Source organism: Myodes glareolus, chromosome X (assembly GCF_982192425.1).
Source record: "Myodes glareolus chromosome X, mMyoGla1.1, whole genome shotgun sequence".
Taxonomy (NCBI): Eukaryota; Metazoa; Chordata; class Mammalia; order Rodentia; family Cricetidae; genus Myodes; species Myodes glareolus.
In genome coordinates this window covers 30,162,644-30,175,372 of record NC_142053.1, presented here as the reverse complement: position 1 = coordinate 30,175,372, position 12,729 = coordinate 30,162,644, and positions in this window count along the sequence as shown.

The following is a 12,729-nucleotide window of genomic DNA, read 5'->3' as shown; positions in this document are numbered from 1 at the left end:
GGGAGTGGGGGTAGGGGTGGAAGTGGGGTTGGGAGAAGGGGAAAGGGGGAGAGAGAAGGGAGAAAGGAAAGACTGGGGAGAGCTTGGGAGAGTGGGAGGGTGGAGATGGAGGCAAGGCGGCTATAGGAGCAGGGAAGAAGGAAGCCATTTTAGGGGTGGCAAGAGACTTGGCTCTAGAGGGGATCCCAAGTGTCCACGGGGATGTCCCCAACTAGGTCCTTGAGCAGCAGAGGAGAGGGTGCCTGAACTGTCCTTGCCCCACTATCACACTGATGATTATCTCAAATATCACCATAGAATCTTTGGCAACAGATGGAGATAGAAACAGAGACCCTCATCAGAGCACTAGAATGAGCTCCCAAGGTCCAGTTGAAGGGTAGAAGGAGGAAGAAGACAACAAGGAAGTCAGGACCGCGAGGGGTTGGTCCACCCGCTGAGGCAGTGTGCCTGTTCTAATGGGAGCTCACCAAATCCAGCTGGACCAGGACTGAATGAGCATGCGATCAAACAAAACACTGAATGTGACTGACAATGGGGGCTGACTGAGAAGTCATTGATAAAGGCACCGGGACTTGTTTCTACTGCATGTACTGGCTTTTTATGATCCTAGTTTATTTGGATGCAAAGCTTCCTAGGCCTGGATGTAGGGGGGAGGGCCTTGAACTTCCCACAGGGCAGGATACTCTGCCCTCTCTTAAGGAGGGAGGGAGAGGGAGGGGGAGGGAGTAGGGTGAGTGGGGGAGCAGGAGGAGAATGAGAGGAGGGGAGGAAGTGTAATTTTTTGAATGAAAAAAAAAGATATCTCTTTCATTGCTCTCCCTCTCCATACCTCCCCCAAATGAGCCACCTCAAATCCTCATGTTCTCATCCCCCATCCACTCCCTTCTTACCCCCACTCCCAGTTTATCCAGGAGAGCTTAACTATTTTCCTTCCTGGGGCCTGAAGTCATTATGGGGTTAGGGAGAAATCTGGTGCTAGGGAAACTTGCAGGAATCCACAAGGATGACCTCTGCAAAGCCTCCTAGCAATAGTAGAGAGGGTACCTACATCTAGTAACTGATGGAAGCAGATGCAGTGATCCTCTGCCAAGCCTAGGCTAAGCTCCTGGAGTTTAGTTGAAGGCAGGGAGGAGGGATCATCTGAGCAAGGGGGGGGGGGGCGGGTCAAGATCATGACTGGGAAAACCAGAGACAGCTGACCCGAGCTAGTTGGAGCTCACAGACTCTGAACTGACAGCTGGGGAACCTTCATAGTACCAAACTAGGCCCTCAGAATGTGGATGACAGTTATGTGACTTGATCTGTTGCGGGGCTGGCAGTAGGACCAGGACTTATCCCAGATGCATGAACTGGCTTTTTGGAGCCCATTCCCTCCTGAGATACCTTGCTCAGCCTTGATATAGTGGGGAGGGCCTTGGTCCTTCCTCAACTTGGTAGGCCAGACTTTGTTGACTCCCCAAGGGAGGCCTTACCCCCTCTAAGAAGTGAATGGGGGATGAGGAGGACATAGGAGTGCAGGAGAAGGGAAGGGAGGGAGAACTGGGGTTGGTATGTAAAATGAAAAAAATTAAATAAGAAAAGAAAAAAGAAAAGTGATTGGAACTGAGGTCCAGATGTAAAACAAATGAAAAAGATTAATTAATAAAAAAAAGATAAAGAAAAATGATTGGGAGCCAGATATGGTGCCATATGTCTGAGCCAGCCCTCAGGAGGTAGAAAATGAAACATCTCAATTTTGGACCAAGCTGGATACATATGGAGACCCAGTCTTGATAAAGGAAGGAAAAAAGAAGGGAGGGAAAGAAGGAGGGAGGGAAGGAAGGAAGGAAGGAGAGAGGGAGGGAGGGAGGAAGGAAGGAAGGAAGGAAGGAAAGAAGGAAAGAAGGAAAGAAGGAAAAAGAAGAATGGAAGGAAAAAGAAAGGTGATTTGAACTTGACGGCTCTGGTCTAAATTGTGAGTTCATTCCTTAGTGGATTTAGTGTGTATAGTGGTATTATTGGGAGGTGGCAGAAAATTAGGAAATGAGCCTAACTGGAAAACCTAAGTCACTAGGGACATGCCCTAGAAAGATACTACACATGTGCTCCCTTTTGTGTATGGTTCTGGGCACTTCCTAATAATATCATATTAGTGATAAGGTTTCGACATAGCAATTGTGGGAAAGAAGGAACAAATATTCAGACCATGACACCCATAATGCACTTGTTGGTCTGAATTCCATTCACTTAAAGAAAGTAGGAAACACATGAATTAAAGAATAATAGCTATATGTTGAATACCGTTAAAACTGGCTCATGTATTATTTGCTTTCTGTACTTTTTGGTATATTTGAGATTTTTCATCTCAAAGGAACTTAGGAGTAATAATGAAAATGGCATTTGAACTTCAGAATTTCTCAATCTATTGAACACTTATTGTTGTCTCTGACACAATTATAATAATATAACATATAACAATATGTTATAGCAAGGTTTTAATCAGTGTAGAATACATACCAAACAAAAGAAATAGTAAGGAGTCAGGTCTAGTTTACAAAGAAAGGAAGAGGATGGTAGGAGAAGGCCAAGAAGAAAGCTCTGAGACTGGGCACTTGACCGGGTGTTAAGTTCTCAAAAGAAAGGAATTAGGCAATTAAACCGGCCTGCTACCATAGGGAAGGGTGGTGGAGGAGCTCGTATATGGGAACAATCTGAACATAAGTGGTGATGGGGAAATGGAGGGAAATTGCTGAAGTAGTCACCAGTGACAGCTTTTTGTAGCCTCCTCCATAACTAAGTCCAGCCCTGCATGCAAGGATCTGTCCAGTGGTTGTTTTCTACTCAAAAAAATGCATTCGAGAATATATCACTTAGACAAGTAGAAGCAAACAGAGTCCATATCCACGCTGTCTGAGATACGAGTTTTGAGGTTCATTATCAGTCTCAAAAGAAAAATCAATATGTATGTTTACTTTCTAGAGTTGGGCTTTTAAAGAAATATAATAGAACTTGGAGCTCATGTAAATCAAATGTCAGAGAGTTGAAATTAACCTTTGTTTATATTTCATTTCCTCTAACATTTGCCTGATTTGGAAAACAGCAACTAGGTTTTAATAAGACTGTAAGAGCACAAATTCCCAGGATATGACCCTTTAAACAAATTTTCTTCCAAAGCCCATTCCAGTAATAAGTTGGTAATTGTTGTTCTCACAGGACAGCTCTGGCTGGCACCTTCTAGAAGTGGGCTGCAGGCCTCTGCTGGAAGCCAGATGCCCACACGCCAAGCTCCTTACTCAGTTAAGAAAAGAAACACTGTCCAGACTTGGTCTCATCAGGAAAGCCTTTGGCAAACAAAAAGAACTTTGTCCCAAAGTCTTTCTCCTACATTAGCTACTAGCTGTGATAGCATCTGAACTTCCTGTGACTCTGCTGACCAGAACACAGTGACTTGTGCTTCTCATTCAACTGGCAAGTATTCCTTTCCCTGCAGGAGTCCCAGTGACATCTGCCAGAACAGTTCAGTAGTGAGTTGCCCAGTTCCCATCCACAATGACACAATTCAGGGAGAATAACAGTATCTCTAAAAATGGTAAAGTCTTAGAAACTTTTCTAAAAATTAACTAGAATTCAAATTCAAAGAAAACATAGTTGTTGTTTTTTTCCCTTTAAAAAATACCTTAGGCAGAGAAGATGGCCCAGTGATAATGGCATCTCCAACCTGGGTTCAAACAAGAGAACCAACACCCAGAAGTTGTCCTCTAACATCTACACAAGCACCATGTCACATGTGCATACACACACACACACACACACACACACACACACACACACACACTAAATGTTTACAATGTTTGGTTTAAATTTTTAAAACTTTCTTAATTTCTAAAGTTAACAGCAAGAAAAGCTGTGTTTGCTGTTCTGGGGCTTTCAATTCTTTATTTATTTACAATCAGATTTGCCTAACCAAAACTAGTTAAAAACAGGCTCAGCTGGACACAGTGACACGTGGCTTTAATTCAATCTCAGCACTTGGGAGGCAAAGGCAGGAGGATCCCTGTGCGTTTGAGGCAAGACTTGTCTACGTAGTGAGTTCTAGGACAGCCAGGGCTATGTAGAGAGACAAAAAGAATAAAATAAAAACACAGGCAGGAGGATTGTGATCTCAAAGCCACTTGAGAGAGACTTTTGTCTGGAAAGGAAGGAAGGAAGGAAGGAAGGAAGGAAGGAAGGAAGGAAGGAAGGAAGGAAGGAAGGAAGATTGTGGTTCGTGGGAAGAATACAGGCTCTGGAAATAGCCAATCTTAATTAAAGATTAATTAAAGAGTAAAGATCTCTTACTCACACTTGTTAGTTGTATGGTTTTAAATGTTAGCTCCTCTGAGACTCACTTTCATGATCAGTAAATAAAGAATGACCAAACCTAGCTATCATGCGTTAACCATAAAAATTAAGTGAGAAGTTTTACGTAACTCCTCCCCTAACCCCTAGTAACATGGGGTCACCTTTCTACTATGCAGTCCCATCCCAACAGCCTCCTTCAAGAGCCATGAGTCTGGAGAGGCTCTGGGTGTCTCCAAGAAAACCCCTTGTTGTGAATACAGGGAATCCTTGAACACTCTAGGGCCATATGAACATTTTCTTCATTTTATCCCCCCCACCAAAAAAAAAAAACCAGGAGACCAGAGAAGGACCACCTGAAAAGCAGTAAAAGGCTAACGGCCACAGGCAAAGGAAAATTTCTTTACTCCAACTAGAAGAGATGAGGCAGGCCAGGCATCTGAGGTACCAATAAATCAGTACCCACCATAATCTTAACTTGACAAAGAGCCCCCAAGAAACTTGGAAGAAAAAAAAGGAAGGGAGTGAATGCAAGAAAAGAAAAAAGGTAAATGGAGAAAAGAAGAGGAAAGGAGTAAGAAAAAAGGCTGAGAGAAAGAGAAATCCATCTCCTTAGAAACCGCCTGTACACTGTTTGGATCCATGCCAAATTCTTATGCTCAAACTTAATCCTCAGTGTAATGGTATTTACAAGTGGGAGTCTTCAGAAGCTAGTCAGTTCATGAACAATGAATAAAATTTGTGTCCTTCTAAAAGAGGCTCCAGAGGTTTTCTTCTCTTCTTCCTGCCTGTGAGATCATAGCAAGATGTTAGCTCTCTGCTAACCCTAACCCTGATAATGACTTTATCTTGGAACTTCAGAACGGTGAGCAATAAATTTCTGCTGTTTATACACAACTCAATCTATGGTATTTTGCTATAGTGGCCTGGGTGGATTATGACAGAATTCTTCAAATTCAGGCTTATCATTCACCAGACTCCAGAAAGAAGTTAAAGATGTATTCCCACACAACAACTAAGAGAAGATGGGCTGGCAATATTAGACAGGGGACTAGGAACAAAACGTCACCACCCACCCCTTCCCAAGAGTGCAGAAACTACCTCTGCCAGTAATGCCCCAAAACATCAAAGACAAGACAGACACCTGGGTCACAGACAGATCAGGGGCTTTGGTGGGTGGGTGGAGGGAGTCACGGTAGTCATGTTGATGGGGTGGTGGTGATGGTTGTGGTGCTGGTGATGGTGCTGGTGGTGCTGGTGGTTTCTCTTTCCAAAAAAAATAAAAGGAACTGGCTATTGAAACACAGTGGCATTCTCCTTCCTGAGGACTTTCCCATTGTCCATTGGGCCTGCTCTCCTTAAGCACAGTTTAAAAAGAGTCTCTTGCAATTTCCATGGTGAAGTTACTGAAGCTTACGGTTTCCCATGTGAGCTCAGGCATGCAATGTGCTCCTCTCTGTGTCCCCACTTTCACCTCTGGCTTCATGTCTCTAGGTATATAGATATATTGATGGATATATTCTAACTGGCTTCCCTATAATAACTAGAAAGGAATGAAATGGCAAGCCCTCTAAAAGAGAAAGAAAATTAAATGAGATAGTTTGTGTGGTCACTAGCAAAATCCTAGTACAGAATGTGTTCCATAAGTCTTAAGGTTTTTTTTTTCATCTTTTGGTTTTGGGTCAGGGTCTCATATAACCTTCTGACCTCCCTGTCTCAACTCCACTAAGATTGGGATTATGGGCATGAGCTACCATGTCTACTTTAGCCATACCAATTCTGGAGATTAAACTTAGGGATTTGTTCTTTTGTTTTTGATTTTGGTTTTGATTTTTCAAGACTCGTTTTCTCTGTGTAACATCTGCAGCTGTCCCAGAACTAGGCTCTTGTAGACCAGGCTGGCCTCGAACTTATGGAGATCTTCCTGCTTCTGCCTTCCGAGTGCTGGAGTTAAAGGCATGTGCCACCACACCACCCAACTTAAACTTATACATGGTAGGCAAGCATTCTACCAATTGAGCTATAGTCTCAAACTTATGTTATTGTTCCTTTTAAAGATTTGGACAGTGCTATTTTACTCTTCCACTCATTTATTCGTACAAAAATATTTTAGCCCCTATTTTATTATGCGCATAAAACCATGAGATACTTGGAACAGGGGAGGGGGAGAAGTAGAAAGCAGGACACAAAAGCACCTGTAAGTACTCTCTACCCTTCAGGAGCTTACGCCATGGATATAAAATGTACATGTGGGTGAGGCTGTTAGAAATCCTGGCAAGGCATGAAATGTCCAAACGAATGAACCAGAATAAAAGAGTATGCCTGATATAATCAAAACCAAACATGGCCACGTGCAACTTCTTTTGATCTCTGAAGGGAAGCCAAGATTTGTGAGAACAAGGGACATTGCCCACTGTGGCAGTAGCAGAAGCACAGACCTAAAATTCCAAAGGAATGCCATATCTTCAAAGACAGTGAGAAGGCCAACTAGCAGGAGGCCATAGGAAAGGGCAGTGAAAAGCACAGCCAAAGATATCCGAGCTCTAGGACCATTTGTGTCTGACGGGAACACAGAATACAGAGCTCAGTTTCTGATGTCTGGAGCCAGAAAGAGCATGGTGTCTATGGAGAAGAGGGGCTGGTTGTAAGGAATAATAGACCACAAGAACCACCAACACAGGGGAATAGGAAACAACAGTAGGGAAAGGAAAACATTACCGATTACAAAGTTTAGCCCAGAGTAATGATATACACCTATAATCCCGGCTGAGACAGAATTGCCAAAGGCCAGTAATTCAAAGACAGCTAGAGCTATATTGCAAGATCTCATTTCAAAAAAGTAATAACATCCTACCTAGAACATTCTCTATAAGTTTATTTCTTAAATTAACTTCTGTCTGCAGCCTTGTTTTTCTGTTTACCTAGTCAGTTCAAAGCAAAGAACAACAGGATTTTTTTAACTGAACTTAAAATTCAGTTCATATGATTTCAATCCTTCTTGCCAAGATGAAGCAGTAAAGATTAGATTTACTAAATACATACAAACTGGTTTCAGACACTGAGCAGCAACCCCTGGAGGAGTGTAAACCCAGGCACCGGGAAACAAGGTGAGCCTCCCAATTGCTCAAAGTTACTGCCCTGAAGCAATGTCCAGTGGGCAGCACTTGGGGAAGGAGCCAAGTAGTTTTGTTGATTTGAAGAGACAGAAACTGTTGATCAGGGATGCCAGGGTAGCTACTATTTGTGGGACAGAATAGCAGAAAGGGGAGATCTAGGCAGAGGAAAGGACCCAGAGGGCTGCAAAGGAGGGTCCTCTAATAAGTCTTTGCTAATCTCATCAGTTCACTTCTGCGAGGAGAAAATCTAATTTTGCAGAAGAGATACCCCAAGGGGCTGAGAGATGCCTTAGTGGGGGAAACGCTTGCTTCGTAAGCACGACGACCTGAATTGGGATAACCAGCCCCCACTTGAAAGTTGAGCGAAGTGGCATGTCCGTCAGTATCCTCAGCACTGGAGCATCGGGGACAGAGATAAGCAAATACTGGATGCCTGTTGGCCAACCAGTCTTGCCAAAGCAATGAGTTCCAGGTTCAATGAGAGATCCTGTCTCAAAAACTAAGGTGGAAAAGACTGGAGAGATGGCACAGTGGTTAAGAGCACTTGCCACTTCTGCAAAAGACCTGAGTTTAGTTCCCAGCACCCACAATGGGCAGCTCAAAACTACCTGTTAACTCCAATGCCAAAGAATCGGGTGCCCTGTGGCCTCCTACATGCACGTGGTACACATAAATTCTCACAGTCACAAATAAGTACACATGGATTTAATTAAAGAAATAAACCTTAAAAAATAAGATGGACAATGACAGAGAAATAATACCCAACATCTGTCTACCTCCAACTTCCACAAGTGCAAGACGGGCATACTCACTTGTACACACATGGGCACACATGTATCCAACACATGCACACAAAAGAGATACAAAGAATCTAAATGCACAGAAAAGGCTGGGCAGTGGTGGCAGAGGCCTTTAATCCCAGCACTCGGAAGGCAGAGGCAGGCGGATCTCTGTGAGTTCGAGGCCAGCCTAGACTACAAGAGCTAATTACAGGACAGGCTCCAAAGCTACAGAGAAACCTTGTCTCGAAAAAAAAATTCTACATGCATGGAAGAAAGGCTGTGCAAGTACACAAGAGAAGCTGGACATGTGTAAGTTAAGAAAAGCAATCTCCGAAGAAACCAATCACATTGACACCTTCATGTGGCATTTCTACCCTCTCAAACTATAAGAAAATAAATTTAACCCACCTAGTATGTGATATTTATAGCAATATCAAAAGGTACAGAAGATTATATACTGATCACCCCAATCCCAATGATATCAACTCTTTGTTTATCCCTCCAGAGATGCTTCAGACATGTAAAAACAATGCACAATCTGAGTACAGCCATGGCCGTCTTAGAAAGCCTGGACAATAGTAGACATAGGAGCTGTGAACAAAGGGACAGCTATCAGGGCATTCGGCGACAAAGTGGCACAGCAATGGGATAGGCATGCCTCGGAACAGGAGAGAGCTGATAAAGATGGGTTCCAGGATTCCCCTCGGATATCTTATAGAAAACAGTGTAGTCTTTTTACATCCTCCTGTATACTTTAAATCAACTCCAGATTATTTATAAGACCCAAAACAGTGCAATGACTATGCCAACCATCATTATAATGTATTATTTAGGAAATGATGACAAGAAAAATGTCTGTGCTTGTTCAGTACTGATGCAATGTTTTCTAATACTTTTGATCCGTGGTTGATTGAATCTCTAGATACAGGGGACTGAATTTTTCTTAAGCTCCACTTTTTTGCTACTAAGTTCTCTTCCTGGCCTTTGTTTGAATAATGTGTACTTACCCTTTAGGCCCCAATTTAAGTGTTATTTCCTTGTTTTCTATCACCTTCCTAATTTCTCTCATAACGTTCTTATTTTGGGTATGGAGAGGCAGATGGGAGACAGGATCTCCTGTAGCCCAGGCTGGCCTTCAAATTGCTGATAGCTGACAGGGGCCTTGAACTCCTGATCCTCTCGCTGTCATCTCCCAGCAGGGGTACAGATAAGCAGTACAAGTGTGCCCTGGAAATGACCTACTCCCAGTAAAATTTCTAGTAACACAACCCTGGGAAACTCTGAAGAAACACACTGCCTTCACTTTCCTTTACATTTTCAAAGTCACTGATTTTTTTCCAGAAATTTTAAATTTCTTTTTATTTTCATATAGAAATAATATTGAAGGTTACAGTGGACTTGCTAACACATGCCTATGCTCCCAGCAACTGGGAGGTGGGAGCAGGAGGATCAAAAGTTTATAAAGTCCACAGAATCAACTAAGCAGGGCTCTTGGGGGCTCATAGAAACTAGATCAACGATCGGGAAGGGGGACTTTGTGGGTGTAACCTAGGTCCTCTGCATATATGCCAGCACTGTGTAGCTTGGTGTTCTTATGAGACTCCTAACCATAGGAATGGGGGCTACCTCTGACTTGTTTTCAAACTTACGAGACCCTTTCTTCCTACTGGGCTGCCTCATCCAGCCTTAATATGAAAGAATGTGCCTCATTTTACTGCAACTTGATAAAGCGTGTTTGATTGATATCCCTGGGAGAGTGACCCCTTTCTGAAGGGAAACAGAAGGAGTGGCTCTGCAGGAGAGGGGAGGTATGGGGGAGGGGCTGGGGGAGAGGAAGGAGAGGGAAACTGTGATCAGGATGTAGTATATGAGAGAAGAATAAATTTTTTTAGAAAATGACACTAAAAAGATGTTTAAAAATCACCTGACATTGGTGACGCACATCTTTAATCCCAGCACTGCAGAGCATGTGACAAGTGTTTCTCTTGGATTTCAAGGCCAGCCTGGTCTACATGGTGAGTTTCAGGATAGCCAAGGCTACACAGTGAGACCCTGTCTTAAATAAGTAAATATATAAATAAAATAGAGAGTTTAAAGTCATTCTCAGTTTCACAGTGAGTTTGAGGAAGTCTGAGCTACACCAGACTCCTCTTGGCAGAATAAAATTAAAAGAATATATATATATATATATATATATAGAGAGAGAGAGAGAGAGAGAGAGAGAGAGAGTTTTATTAAAGACACTGATAAAGCATTTCCCAAGTACTAAGACATCACTGATGTTGGAATGCATGCAACTGAGCAGCATGTGATTTGCTTGCCCCTGGCCTTGCCTATAGACACACTTCAGACTGAAGCCCCCTAAAGGGTTAACACTACTCTTTCATAGTGGTAATTAACTATCTTCTTTCATAAAGGTTGCCTTTCTGCTCTCTGCCTTGTTCCCCAGTGAAAGATGTCTTTTGTATCTTAATGATTAACTGTAGGGTTAGCTATTCCTGGGAAAATGAATTAAAAAAACATGAGTCATGACTTCTAATCAGTAACTTTCTTTTAAGATTTGCAGAACCCAGGACATCTGGCGATGTACAGATAACAATACCATAATTTGTAAATACCCTAGCTCTGGCATCGCCTTTCTTAAAAAAAAAAAAAATCACCACTAGTTCTTGTGCCTACAACCCGGAGGCAAGTTATTCTTTGTTGCTAATAGCTTCCATGATTATTTTTTGTTCTGTTAGTTTTCCAACTAAATGTTTTTCTTCGTTGTATAACAACTTTCCTCAAATAATTGATCTTTTCCATTAGCCAGTATTAACTCGAGTTTGGCAACAGTAAGAGAAATGACCTAACTACTTACCATCTTTCCCACTTTGCCATCTCAACCATTTTAACCAAGCTCCCACGCCTAAGACATCTGTGGCCTTCAGTTCTCGAAATATAACCAGTCTCCCCCCTCTCTGCTCAAGTGAGTTCCAACAATTTTTCCCTTTTGGTTTCTTTGTTGCTGTTATTGTTGTTTTGTTTTGTTTTCATGTAGCTGTAACACAGGGCCGTGAGCATCCTAAACAAGCACCCTACACTAACCCACACCCTCACTTCTCACTTTTCATAAAAAAATAATTCACGTCTTTCTTAAGAAGAGAACTGCCAGGTCCATGAAAAAGAGGAAGTGACTTTCAAATCAAGTCAAGTTGATGATAATGGCAGCCACTGACCAGTTTCAGGTAGTTGCTGCCACAAGGAAATTGCGACTCTGTACCAGGCTCCGTGGTTTCAGAAGTCAGCAATCCGTTGTACAAATGTCCCTGTTTGGACCGCGAAGGGTGCATTAACCCACTGATACAAGGGGACTGATCAAATGAGAGCTCACCAAGGCCAGCTGGACTGGGACTGAACGAGCATGTGATCAAACCGGATTCTCTGAATGTGGCTGACATGGGGGCTGACTGAGCCCCCAAGGTCCAAATGAAGACTGAGAAGACATTGACAATGGCTCTGGGTCTTGTTTCGTCTGCATGGACTGGCTTTTTGGGATCCTGGCCTGTTTGGATGCTCACCTTCCTGGACCTGGAGGGGGGGGGGGCTTGGATTTCCCACAGGGCAGGAAACCCTGACTGCTCTTGGGAATGGTGAGGGAGGAGGAGAGGGAGTGGGAGGAGTGGGGGGAGAGGGAGGGTATTGGGAGGAGGGGAGGAAGTGGAAAGAGTGTTTTCGGATACTTGAATAAACAAGTCTAACTGAAAAAAAATAAAATAAAATGATTTCATTATAAAAAAAACAAATGTCCCTGTTTTTGAAAACTTGGCAACTACTTTTTAATATGTACGTGGCTAGCCAAATGAAACATGTCGACAGACTAGAGGGGACACATATCACTATTTTGCTTTGTCCTAACTATAATAGACAACTCAGTACTATAACCGGAGTAAAAGTAGTATACCATCCAGTCTTGGGGACATATATTTAGAACCTCAGTACTTACTGGGTTGAGGCAAAACATCCATACACATAAGATAAAAGTAAATAAATGCTTCTTAATAGTAATAAAAAAACTAGGGTGGGCATAGTGGCACAAGCCTATAATTCTAGTACTTAGGAATCTGAAGCGAGAGCTATGTCCAAGGCCAGATTGGGCTAAGCTGACCTACCTCAAAAAAGTAAATAATTAAAACTCAAGAAAAATAAATATTAAATAATAATAATAAAATAAATAAAAGCAGCATACCATAGAGACATAGAAAGAAACAATGACAAAATTTATAGTATCATATCTATCGATACACTTGTGAAAAAGTAGGCCAAGGGATAATATAGACAGGCACATTTCTCCAGCCTCCAGCCTTTGGAAGGCCTGAGTCAGTGTTTATCTAACCACAGAACCTCTGGCCAATGTTTAGCCTCCTAAATCCTGGCAATAAAATACAAGGAAATGATGATCAGAGTACAGTAAGCTTAAGAAGGAGCAGTGTTCTACAGGAAATGAGTTCTGGAAAATTTATTCTTAGGCCTTT